This window comes from Crocuta crocuta, unplaced genomic scaffold (genome assembly GCF_008692635.1).
Source record: "Crocuta crocuta isolate KB4526 unplaced genomic scaffold, BGI_CrCroc_1.0 scaffold179, whole genome shotgun sequence".
NCBI classification, from domain to species: Eukaryota; Metazoa; Chordata; class Mammalia; order Carnivora; family Hyaenidae; genus Crocuta; species Crocuta crocuta.
In genome coordinates, this window is record NW_027551568.1 from 10,314,441 (window position 1) to 10,327,478 (window position 13,038).

The 13,038-nt window shown below is 37.2% G+C and overlaps 1 pseudogene; it reads right to left on the reverse strand.

The window, feature by feature from the left end:
* Positions 1-10,115: 10,115 nt before the first annotated feature.
* LOC144220390 (U6 spliceosomal RNA) lies at positions 10,116-10,215 on the reverse strand (annotated as a pseudogene).
* Positions 10,216-13,038: the final 2,823 nt, after the last annotated feature.

Sequence of the window (13,038 nt, forward strand, 5' to 3'; positions counted from 1 at the left end):
AATATTATTATAAACTACTTTGTTAATAATGTTTACCTATTGGTTGCATGTTGAACTGATAATATTTTGGATATATGGAGGAAAATAAACTATATTATTTCCATTAAATAAAGTTTTAATTCAGCCTGCTCTCAACCTTCTTTCCTGTAAAGACCAGAGAGGTAATTTCAGGCAACATGGCAGAGTAAGCTTCCTTTCCCCAATCCTGCAATACATTTATAGAAATTCTGGTAGAATATTTAGAATATTTATAAACATTAAAACATATTTTAGAAAAAACAAATTTCACTTATAAAATATTTTATATTTTATATCCAAGTTCAAAAGAAAGACAGCACAACATGCATATGGGAGAAATGAAGATAGAAATAATAAGGACACTATGAGCAGCCATAGAGGTGAGTGTTCTAATCAAAAGCCAGAATGGCTGGGGACGGGGGTTCTAAAGCCTTCACAGGAATAAAAGACAAGCCTTCTCATCTATGAATCATGAGAAACTGGAGCCTAGATTCTAAATGTTCAAGCGTCACCACCTCCCCAAATATAAATATTTTTTTTAAATGCTTCTATCAGATTGTGGATGAAATGAATAATCTTGCCTACAATCTGGAGCTTGGATGGATAAAATAAAATAAAAATAAAAAATCAGTCTCTTTGGTGAAATCTAAATCCCAGACTTGGACTACTCAAGATCATGGGATTTGAATTCGTGGCTTCATTTGGAGTCAGTAACCCAAACTAAGAAAATAACATGAAGATTGCAAAGTAGTTTTGAAATCTGTGGGAGATCTCCAGAACCAACATAGAGCTGCTTTATAAGTTCATTCAAGGGATTCTCATGGAGTATAAAATAAATTCATTAGAGATGAGCTCACAATCTAAAAGTATAAAGAAAAGAGCAAGCAGGGAATAGAGAGTCAACAGATACCACACATAGAATCAGTAGTCTAAAAATGAAAGACAACCAGCAATTATGAATGTTTCAATGGTTGAGGAAAACACAAATAAATTAAATAAGTTATAAATGTGAAAAATCAAAGTTACAGAGGGATTTTTAAAATTGTATATTTTTTCTGAATGATATGGAAATATGTTTGAACCACAGATAAAATAGTACTAAGGGAAATAAAATTTAACCATTTTTTTCAAGATGTTTGTGAAATATTGTTAGATCAATTACTATGAAAGTAATAAGCAAGTTTCTGTTTTTTTTTAAGTAATAAACAAATTTCTAAAGAGCCTTTTCTAACTTCCCAAAAGCACTATGACCAGTTTTACAGGTGAAAAACAAACAAACATATAAATGAATCCTGTCCTCAGGGTGCTTCCAGTACATATGCAGAAATCAGAAAATTCACACCTAGTAATGTACAGTTACCGTGATGAGTGGCATGGAGGGAAGGTGTGTGTTGTCAAGACAACAGAGAAACAGGATGTGGCAGGATCTTGGTGTCAGACAGGGATCCTGAGGAATATGAAACAAACATGTGAGGCTGAGGAGGGACAGAACCAGACCAGGCTGGAACTTGCGCAGCAACTGGAGGCCTTGGGTCTTCAACCTAAGAACCATCGGATGTCATTGAAAAGCCTTCAGAAGCAAAAAAGGTATCAGATGTTCATTTTGGAAACGTCATTATGGACCCCTTGTGGAGTGGGAGGAAAGTGATGGTGAGTGAGGGGCTCAGTGAGGAGGCTGTTTCATGCACCTGCTGAGAGATGAAGGCTGCTTGAGGAGAATGAGCCTGCAAATGGAACAATGCAGAAGCTAGAACGTTAGAATGAAAACCTGAGAATATGACCCCATGATAGTGGAGGAAATGGTTATGTTCAAGAGACAAAAGAAAAAGGATTGAGGAACGGTGCCCTTTGAGAGATCAAGTCCTGCTTGAAGTTGTTGGTGATCTTAGTGTGATTGTTTCAAGGGGGTGAGGCTACACTGGGGTGAGTGGGGATGAGTGGCAGAGGAAGGGAAGGAGAGAGACCCTTCTTTGGATAGGTTTATTGTTGGGGGACAGTGGGAGAGAGCAGGGGTTAGAGGCAGGTGTGAGTTTAGAGATTCTTGATTTTGTTCATGTTTGGAGGGACTTGATATCTAAATGCTGGCAATGATGTTCCAATTGAGAGAAAACTTTTAAAAGATTTACAAAGAAAAGTATAATCAATAATTTAAAACTTAAGGAAAAGTTTAAACAAAGTTAAAATAAAGGCCATGAAACCCAGTCCAGCCATTGCAAGTAGACTATCTTGTCAGACAAGAATATAACAAACTGTGAGAAGAAAATACAGACTCATGCAGCCAAAGGGGACATTCCTTTAGCCACACATGAGAGTTGTATCAAGGATTACTTAATGCAAATGAATTAGCTAATGAGAACTCTCTACCAAATGTATAATATAAGATTGCATATTAGTGTTTACAGTAAGGAATAAAGGGTTCTCCTTATGAAATGTAGACTCGGTTATTTCTGTGAAAATGTCCTGACTTAAATAATCCTTGAGAAATGATTATAGATACATAGCTACTTGGGTGGATGCCATATGACAATTAGAAACAACAGCAACAAAAAATTCAGATGTCCAGCATGAGTACGACCAGGTACAATTTCCTCTGAGTTTTTTGTAATAACAAAATACATTTCCATTTGAGAAGGCTGCTCATTTCAGATGAGTGACAGATGAAAAATCTAGATTTAGAATACTGCACTGAATAAATCTCTATGGAGAGAAATCTTGTACATTTGATTTCATCTTAATCTTACAATTTTATAATGTAGCTCATGCAGGGAGATCTTTGTGCCTCCAACTTAGCCTGACTCCCCAGCCTGATCTTCACAACCGCCCCCCAAGACAGTCTCAACCTCCCTCACCTTGACAATGTGAGTCAGTCTCAGATGTCACTATATTCGACATGTATTGACTTTTAAAATTTTCGTTTTGACATTCTAATGATCTCTCTATAGATTTACGCTGAAATTATCTTGCCATTTTCTTGGCACTTTAGAATAGTATTTTTGACTTTGTATTGTTAGGAGAGATTTTAGTATTGACTAAAAAAATCAGTTATATATATATATAATCAGTGTCCAGCAGTCTTTTATTGGTCTGGGAATTGCAAGTTAAAGATAAAGAACAAAATTTTCATCTTCAGATTGCCTGAAATTAAAAAAAAAAAGCCCACACAAACAAATAACACAAGAATGTCCTCAAGAGCTGATAATNATCAGACACTTTGATCCAGTAATCCTCTGGTGGTAGGTCTTTTCTACAAATGTATTTATATAAATGGATATTACAGTATTGTATGACATAAACTCGTTTGCCTTCAATATGAAAGCAGTTGAAAAAAGTGTGATATGTCTATACTGTGTGATACTATGTGGTTCTTAAAAATAATGCACTAGATCCTCATGCAAAAAGGTCAGAAGTGTTGTCCACAATACATGGTATGTTTTTATTGAAGTAAAGAAAACTTATATATATATATATATATATATATATACAAAATTACATTAGTCTACTTTTATAAACATGAGCAAGTTTGAAATTTTTTGTGTTTGTGGGTGCTGCATATAGGAGTACATGCATATGTGAGTGTGTGTGTGTGTGTGTGTGTGTGTGTGTGTGTGTGAACATGAGGAAAAGTTGGAGNAGGTTTGGGGGAAGGTTATTAGCTGTTTTGGATTTTGTGTTTGGATTCTCTTCTTGTTGCCATTATTATTTAGTACTTTTGGAAAAACGAAACAAAAACATGAATAGAAAATAAAACTATGGCCATGAACTAGAACTGATCACATAGGCGAGAACTATAGGAGGGGAAAAAAAAAATCAGAGGATATTCAATTCCTAAATCATTCCATAATTCTGCAGATAGATGTTTAACAAAAGGAAAATAAGTGAGTGGTAGGTTTCTGCACCGGCTATCTAGATACTTCTGAAACAACCAATCCTCTGAGAACAACAGAAGACTGGAAAATACATTGCATCTGTTTAAGGCCCACAGAGGTTGTGAGGCAGTGGGGAATATTGAGCCAAAATCGGAAAGAGAAGTAAAGCTGAGAGAGATAAGCTTGCATTTGGTGGTGCTTTTCTCCATGGGATGAGCATCCATCCTTCAAGCAGAGGTTTCAGGCTAAGAAGCCGGAAACATGTGATCAGTATCACAGAACTGGGAGGCAAAGGTCAAAGTTCTAGACCCGGAGAAGAAAAAAGTTCCTAGTAAATATTGTATTTCTTTTTTTTCTTTTTCTTTTTAAAAAAATTTATTTATTTTTGAGAGAGGGAAAGGGAGAGGAAGAGGGAGAGAGAGAGAGAGGGTGAGAGAGAGAGAGAAAGAGAGAGAGAGAGGGAGGGAGGGAGAGAATGCACGCACAAGCAGAGCGAGAAGAGAGAGCGAGGCAGAGGATCTGAAGCGGGCTCTGTGCTGACAGCACAGAACCTGATGTGGTACTGGAGCTCACAAACTGAGATCATGACCTGAGACAAAGTTGGATGCTTAACTAACAGAGCCTCCCAGGTGCCCTTCTTTTCTTTTTATTGAAATATTATTGAGATACAGTCTTATATTATTATAAGCTTTTAATTAATACAGTGAAGGGCTACCCTTTAGAAATAAGGGCAAACCTTAAAAGAGCCTGCCCTCACAAGGACTGAAGCTAAAATTCAGCTACCTTAGTGCTTGATTAAACTAATAATAGCTTCTTTCCTTAAGAAATGACAGGCAGGGCACCTGGGTGGCTCAGTCAGTTAAGAATCTGACTTTGGCTCAGGTCATGACCTCACGGTTCACCACGAGTTTGAGCCCCGCATCAGGCTCTGTGCTGACAGCTCAAAGCCTGGAGCCTGCTTGGGATTCTGTGCCTCCCTTTCTCTCTGTTCCTCCCCTACTTGCACTCTGTCTCTGTCTCGGTCTCTCTCTGTCTCTGCCTTTCTCTCTCTCTTTCTGCTTCAAAAATAAAGATTTAAAAAATTAAAGAAAAAAGAAATGACAGGCAGACAAATAGCTGGGTACACTAAGATTTGACTAAAACAAAAAAAATGATATAAAATAGAAAAAAGAAATCATTGGATATCTTGATTTTGAGTTTTCAGATGTATTTTATTATAATTCTTATTACACACTAATGAAATAGAAACACATAAATAGAGTGAACAGAAAATTGGAAATTATAGGGGTGCCTGGGTGACTCATTGTATTAAGTGTCTGATTCTTGGTTTCAGTTTGGGTCATGATCTCATGGTTCATTAGCTGGAGCCCCACATGAGTCTACATGCTGATAGTGAGGAGCCTGCTTGAAATCTTCTCTCTCTCCTTCTCTGTCTGCCCTTCCTCCTCTCTCTCTCTCAAAATAAATAAATAAATAAATAAACAAACAAACAAACAAACTTAAAAAATGAATCTGGAAATTATAATAAAGGGAAATATATGGAAATTCTGGAATGTAGCAATGTAACAAGCAACATTATGAACCTAATTGTTATGTTTTGTGTTTTTTGAAACAGGGATGATTTTGATCCCAGACGGATACTTGTCAATGTTTGGAGACATTTGGGGGTAAATCAAAAGGGAGGTGCTACTGGCATCTAATGAGTAGAGATGATAGACGGTATTAAACACCCTTCAATACACAGGGTAACTCCCTAAACAAAGCATTAGCCAGCTCCAAATGTCAATATGTCATGATTTAAAAAACCCTTAACAACAGATTAAACCCAGTTAACAAAACTTGATGAGATGGAAGAAAGGCCAAAGGAAAATATATACACTGAACAGGGCATAGAATGGCTGGAGGGGTCATGTGGAATCTTGACCATTGTGATATTTGCATTATTATATACATATTTCAAATTTTATACTTTAAACTTGTGCAGTTTATGGTATGTCCATTATACCTCATTAAAGCTAGTAAAACAAAAGACCAAAACCAAAAAAAGTCACAGAGGGAGAGAAAATATTTACATTATCGTTAACCAAAGGCTAGCACCTCAAGTATACACAATCTCTTAAAAACTGATAAGAAAAAAATAACTCAATTAAAAATAGGTACAAGATTTGAATAGATACATCACAAAAGATATTCAAATTTCAATAAACATATTAAAAAGGCACTCATCCTCAGAAATCAACAGAGAGGCAAATAAAATCCACAATGAATTGATGCACACCCACGATTGAAAACTGACAATACCATGTGCTAGTAAGGGTGTGAATTTCTTGGAAGTCTCAAACACTGCTGGTAGAAATGAAAAACTATAATTACCTACTAAAAACAAACATAACAATACCATGACTCGCCATGTTTTCTCTTAGGTATATGCTGAACATATATTGAGCATACATATGAAATCAGTCATATATGATAATGTGCACAGTAGTTATTATTCATGGTAGCCTCAAACTGGAAACAGCCCTGATATTCATAATGAATAAATAGAAGAAACCAGTTATACTATATTCACAGCATGAAATACTATATATTTATAAGTAAACACATTCCTACTGCGTGCATGAATATGAATGAATCTCACATAATGTGGAGTGAAAGAAGTTGATGATTTTATTTACATGAAATTCAAACAGAGGCTAAACTAACTTACCATGTTAGAAGTCAGAGTCAGAGAGGAACTGGCAATATTATATATTTTCATTTGTGGTGATAGTTGCCTGAGTTTGCCTATATTTTAATAACTTGATCAATCTGAAAATGTACATGTTATGCATATATAGTATGTTTTAGGAATCAGGCTTATCAAAGAAAAATGAAAAACTATAGCTCCCCTACTATTCTTTGGTGTTTTGTATAAGATTGCAAATGCAATCAATACACATTTAATAAAAGTGTACCAGGACCAGCGACTATGATTATGTTATGGTTAGAATTATGTTACCCAAAAACTCATATGTTGGAGTCCTAAGCCCCAAGACCTCAGAATGTAACTGTAAATGGAGTTAGAATTAGAGTTAAATGAGGTCATTAGGGTGGGCCTAATCCAATCTGACTGGTATCTTTACAAGAAGAGATTAGGAGGGAGCCTAGGTGGCTCAGCTGGTTAAGCATTGGACTCTTGATTTTGGCTCAGTTCATGATCTTACAGTTCATGAGGTTGAGCCCTGTGTCAGGTTCTTCACTGAGAGCATGGAGCCTGCTTGGGATGCTCTTTCCTTCTCTCTCTGCTCCTACTCCAGAGTGTGCGCTCTCTCTCTCCTTCCCTCCCTCTCTCTCCCCCTCTTTCTCAAAATAAATAAACTTGAAAAAAATAATTTAAAAAAGAAGAGATTAGGGCACAGAAACACACAAAGAAATACTGTGTGAAGACATAGTAAAAAGGCCCATCTATAACACAAATAGAAAAGCCTCCGAAGAAACTAACACTGTTGATGCCTTGATCTTGGACTTCTAGACTCCAAAATTGTGAAAATAAATCTCTTATTTAAACTACTTAGTCTGCAATACTTTGTAATGGCAGCTTTACCAAACTAATATAGATACTCACTGAGATAGTTAGACAGATAAGGTATGGACCTTTGCTATGAGAAATTTCCAGTCTGACAGGGGAAGCAATTCCATACCTACGTGAGACTCAGAATCATAAACACTAACTAATCAAAAAGAAATTGGGAACCATAGTAGCCTGAGTCATGGTTGTCCAGATAATAATGGCCTCTGCTTAGGTGTAAAATGTCAGATTCACACAGAAAGCAGAGTATCAGATGACCAACTCATAATGGTATTTTGATTCTGCTCAATTAATCTCCCAATTCTTTACTGAAGAGATTCAGTTAAGATAGAAACGTCAGATCAGGGAAGTCTCCCAAAAAGCCATCTTGCCACGGCCTTAGTGATAAGGAAGAGGTTCAATCTGACTCATGTATAAGGGCCCAACTTTCCCAGACACCTCACAGTGGGGTTCCTGACCAACCACTGTCTGTGAAGCAGATATAAGTTAGTAACAATGGTCAGGTCTCAATTAAAAAGTCCATATTCTCCTCTAGAGTTTTGATGGTTTCCTGTCTCACATTCAGGTCCTTTATCCATTTTGAGTTTATTTTTGTGTTGGTGTGAGAAAATATCTAGTTTCATTCTTCTGCTTGACCTCAACCGCAGCAATTTCTTACTTGACACATCCCAAAGGCAAGAGAATCAAGAGCAAAAATGAACTATTGGGACCTCATCAAGATTAAAAGCTTCTGCACGGCAAAGGAAACAATCCATAAAACTAATAGACAACTGACAGAATGGGAAAAGATAGTTGNAAAATGTCAGGCAGAGAAGGACATATGTTTGCACGTATAGGATTAGGAAGATCTTAATGGAGGACAGTGGGGGAGAAGAAGGGGGGAAATAGTGGGGGAGAGGGAGGGAGGCAAACCATGAGAGACTCTTGAATGCCAAGAACAAACTGAGGGCTGATGGGGGTAGGGGAGAGGGGAAGGGGGTGATGGGCATGGAGGAGGGCACCTGTGAGGACGAGCACTGGGTGTTATATGGAAACCAACTTGACAATAAACTATTTTAAATGAAGTTGCTAAGAGAGTTGCTAAAAAAAATTAAAAAATAAAAAAGTAAAAAGTCAATATTCTAGGGGTGCCTGGATGGCTCAGTTGGTTAAACGTATGACTCTCGGTTTTGGCTCAGGTCATGATCTCAAGGTTTGTGAGGTCAAACCCTACCTCTAGCATCACAGAGCTTACTTGGGATTCTCTCCCTCTCTCTCTCTGTCCCTTCTTCACGCATGCTGTCTCTATCTCTCTCAAAATAAATAAATAAACTTAAAAAATGCTTTAAAAAGTCCACTAATGAAAATGATTGGTCATTTCAATACATACTTCAAAGAAAAGTGTGAAATTAACAATAATTATGTTGTGATATGATATTATTGTTACAATATAAAAAATACAGTGTTGAAATATTATAATGCGTGGCTGAAAAAAGTGAATTTTCTAAATTATAATGAACAATTTATGTTGTTTTAATGATTTATAATACAAAGGTTGATATTACACTGTTGTAATGCATACTTAAGAAGAAAAAATTTTAAATATTTGCACTTACTGAGGGAGACAACATTCTGAAGCTGAAAGAATGGGGGCTGAGTTCTCCTCCTTCACTTCCCAAAGCAGAAGTTTCCTTATTCATACACTAGGGTGCCAATTAATACCAGCCTCATGAAGATGTTGTAGAAATCCAATGTTATTGTGTCTCTGCAAGCATTTCCAAAGCCTCAAAAATCACTAATAAATACAAATTATTATCCATATCAGTAGTTCTTGCAATTTGGGAGTGGTTTTTATGTGATGACGCACAAGTATGCTTTTCAGATTTTATCTTTGTCCTTGCCTTTCAAGTAAAGTGCAAGCTAGAATTTCCCAGCTGTAAAAACTGCAATTTTGAAGTATTTCCACATAGTTTGGTTCCATTTTAAATGCTTCAATCTAACTTCCTTGCACCACATTACTGTTTGAAAACAACCTATGTCACTTTAGTGTCTATGGCTTTTTCTCACCTTTTTACTTTATGTACTTATTTATTTGTTTATTTGTGTTTATTTATGTTTGAAAGAGAGACACAGCAGGAGTGGGAGATGGGCAGAAAGAAGAGGGAGACACAGAATCCAAAACAGGCTCCATGCTCTGAGCTGTCATCACACAGCCTGACGTGGGGCTGGAATCTGGGAATGGGGAGATGGTGACCTGAGCAAAAGTCGGACACTCAACCGAGTGAGCCACCCAGGTGCCCCTTTTTTCACCTTTTTAAAAAAGTATTAGCACCCTCTAGGAGCTTTTTCAGATTTTCCCCCCTAATTAATGGCCATGAAATTTCAATACCACAGATATATTGCACATGTTTATGTAACGTATGTATATTTGTGCTTTGCACATGAAAAGAGTAAAACCCTCTCCCTCTTTCACCAAGAACCAATTTTCACCCCTTTGGAAGCAATATCTCCCCATTCCCCATTACAAATGCAAGGTCTGTGACAAATTCCATTTTAAACTGATGTTTGTCCACACGTTGCCATAAATTTGTTATCACTCAAGTTTTAAATCTCTAGCAGTGTATTTCTAAATATGCTCACATGGGAACCCAGTTGTGAGATCAAAACTCATCACACACACAAAAAATAGGGAACACTTCACGATTTGCATGATCCTTGCCCACCGGTCATGCTAATCTTCTCTCTATTGTTCTAATTTTACAATCCATGCTGCCAAAGCAGGTATTCTTGTTTCTTTGTCTGTCTGTTTTGTGTGGTGAGAACACTTAATGGGAGGTCTAAACTCTTGTTTTTGAGTGCACGATGTAGAATTGTTGATTCTAAGTGCCGTGCTGTACAGCAGATCTCTCAAACTCATTCGTCTTGTGTAACTGAAACTCTACACCAACTGGACACTTTCCCACTCCTCCCTCCCCCCACCCCCCAACAACCTCCCAGTCCCTGGTAACCACAGTTGTCTCCCTGCTTCTATGAGTTTGACTATTTTAGGTGCCTCATGTAAATTGGATCACACAGTCTTGGTCCATCTGTCGCTGATTAATTCACTTAAGTACCATGCCTTCCGGGTTCATTCGTGTGGTCACAAATGCCAGAATCCTAATTTTCTTGCAACTCTGAAACCAGTTGTTTGTCACTGTGTAGATGCCACCTAGGCACGTCTAAGCAACTGCTTATGAATTGGCAGAATCTAACTAACTGGAGTTGGTTGAGATAGTGTGGGTCACAGGTCCCCATCTGGAGGGAAAAATAGGCCATATCGTATAATATCAGCAATCCAGAACTAAGCTCAGGATGAATATGAAAATAAAATCTGGCCTTAAAATTACAGTGATAATGCATATGACAGAACTCATTAATTGTACTTGTGAAGGAAGCCGCAGACATTTATTTGGATTCTATTTACTCCTCCTTTGTGAATGATTTCTAACATGTTGTGATCTCTGTAAGTAAGTTGCAAGTGGAGTGACTAACTGCCCCAGTGTCCCAAATCTAAGGGTTTCCAGGATGTGGGCTTCCAGTACTAAAACCAGGAAACCAGAGGTGCCTGGGATGTTCAGCTGGTTAAGCATCTGACTTCAGCTCAGGTCATCATCTTGCGGTTCCTGAGTTTGAGCCCTGCATTGGGCTTCATGCTGACAGCTCAGAGCCTGGAGCCTGCTTCAGACTCTATCTCCCGCTCTCTCTGCCCCTCCCCTGCTCACACTCTGTCCCTCTCTCTTTCTCCCTCAAAAAAAAAAAAATTAAAAAAAATAAATAAATAAAACCAGGAAACCAGGGGAAAGTGAAGTCAGAATCACTCTATTCTCAGCACCTTCAAGAGTATTGGCAGGAGACGGAAGGTGGGACAGGTGACATGGATGAAGTACCAGTAGCAAGCTGAAACTGATCTGCCACAGGGAGAAGCCAAAACAGGTAAAAGGCCAGACATGATCCTTGTAAGCACAGCAAACTGGGGACATTTGGTGCAGGGACGACAGGCTTTCACTCCTCACATCCAGGAGGATGCCCCTAAATTACAGCAGAGCATAAAAATTGATAGCATTTTAGTCAGTAGCATAAGGAAATATAAAATTCACTTATAAAGTTTCCATTCAAATAATTAACCAAGTTTAGTTGCTGTATTGAAAGTGTGGCTTTCAGTAGTTTGCAAAATTGCCTCATCAAAAAGTACATTTTCCAGTGATGTTGGATCAATGAGCTACAACTGTAATATTATAGGCTTGAAGTCATCTGCAACTAGACTGTTATTTCATGCTTTGGGGACAGTTCCAGGCTTCTACTAATATGGGCACTTTCGAGGGAAAATTTATTAAATAATATCCTTGTGGTCGCAAAAGGAAAAAAAAAGATTTCTTCTCCTTCAAGGGTGCCCTATTGACCATATCAGGTGTCATTTACTCAGCAGTAAAATCTGCTTTTGCACATGATTTAAAAGCGAGCAATGGTAATCCCATCTGGTAGAAAATTGGCACAGACCCTGTCAGTCAGAACACACATTTGTGGGCTCTAAAAATAGTACAGGGAGTCTAATTTGATCCCTGTCCTATTTTTAAATTTTAAAAGTAAACCCATTTATGCCCAAAGCAATTTGTTAAAAATGCCTCAAATGAAAACTTTAGAATATTTGGAACAAAATATTTTCCACTCTGTTGATAATTTCAATTTTAATAATGACACATTTTAATGGTAATTTATTATTTATTTAATATTATTTTAATGGCAATTTATTATTTAAAATGCACTTCATATACATGACTTCAATCCCCATCACTCTATAATTGATGTTTACTTTATAATGCAGACAATCATTCTTGAAAGAGGGATAAATTATTTATTTTCTAGTGCATTTAACAAGCCATTATTTTATTTGATCCTTCTAATAGCCTGATGAGGCAGAAATCACTAATGCCATTTACAAACCAGAAAAGTGAGACATAGGAAATTCCATTCCTGACCTTTCAAAATTCAAAATCCATAGTTCCCCTGTACAAGCCTCTCCTTCCAAATAACTCGTCAGGGAGCACTTCGCAGCTTAGTGAATTTTAAACATAGATCCATCACTAAACCCATAGTTTTTTCTGCTAAATTAATAAAATTAACTTAGCCACTAAACTAAACTATTAATTTCTTAATGCTAATGAACATGCATTGACTCTCAATTACAAAAACAAACAAACAAACAAAATCATAAACTTGGTCTTCCACAGTGAAATGTACATCAAAAATGAATTGGTTTGGTAAACTGTCAGTTATTATACAACGAACACCGTTCAGCAGACTAGCCTTGTTCCTCAAATACATCGTTCTTAAAGTTGTCAACACGGACATTAGAATTACACTTAATTTTATCTTGTAATGATATTCAAGTTTGTATTTTGCCCATTTAACACATATTTACTGAGCACCAACTATGTGTCAAGTTTATTCTAGAACTAAACTTCAAAGGAAAGCTAAAGTCTAGCCCTGGACCCAGAGCCCTCACAGTATAGGTGTGTGTGGTTCCAAATGGGTGGCTCCTTCTTGTGTTTATGTTGAGAACTGCAG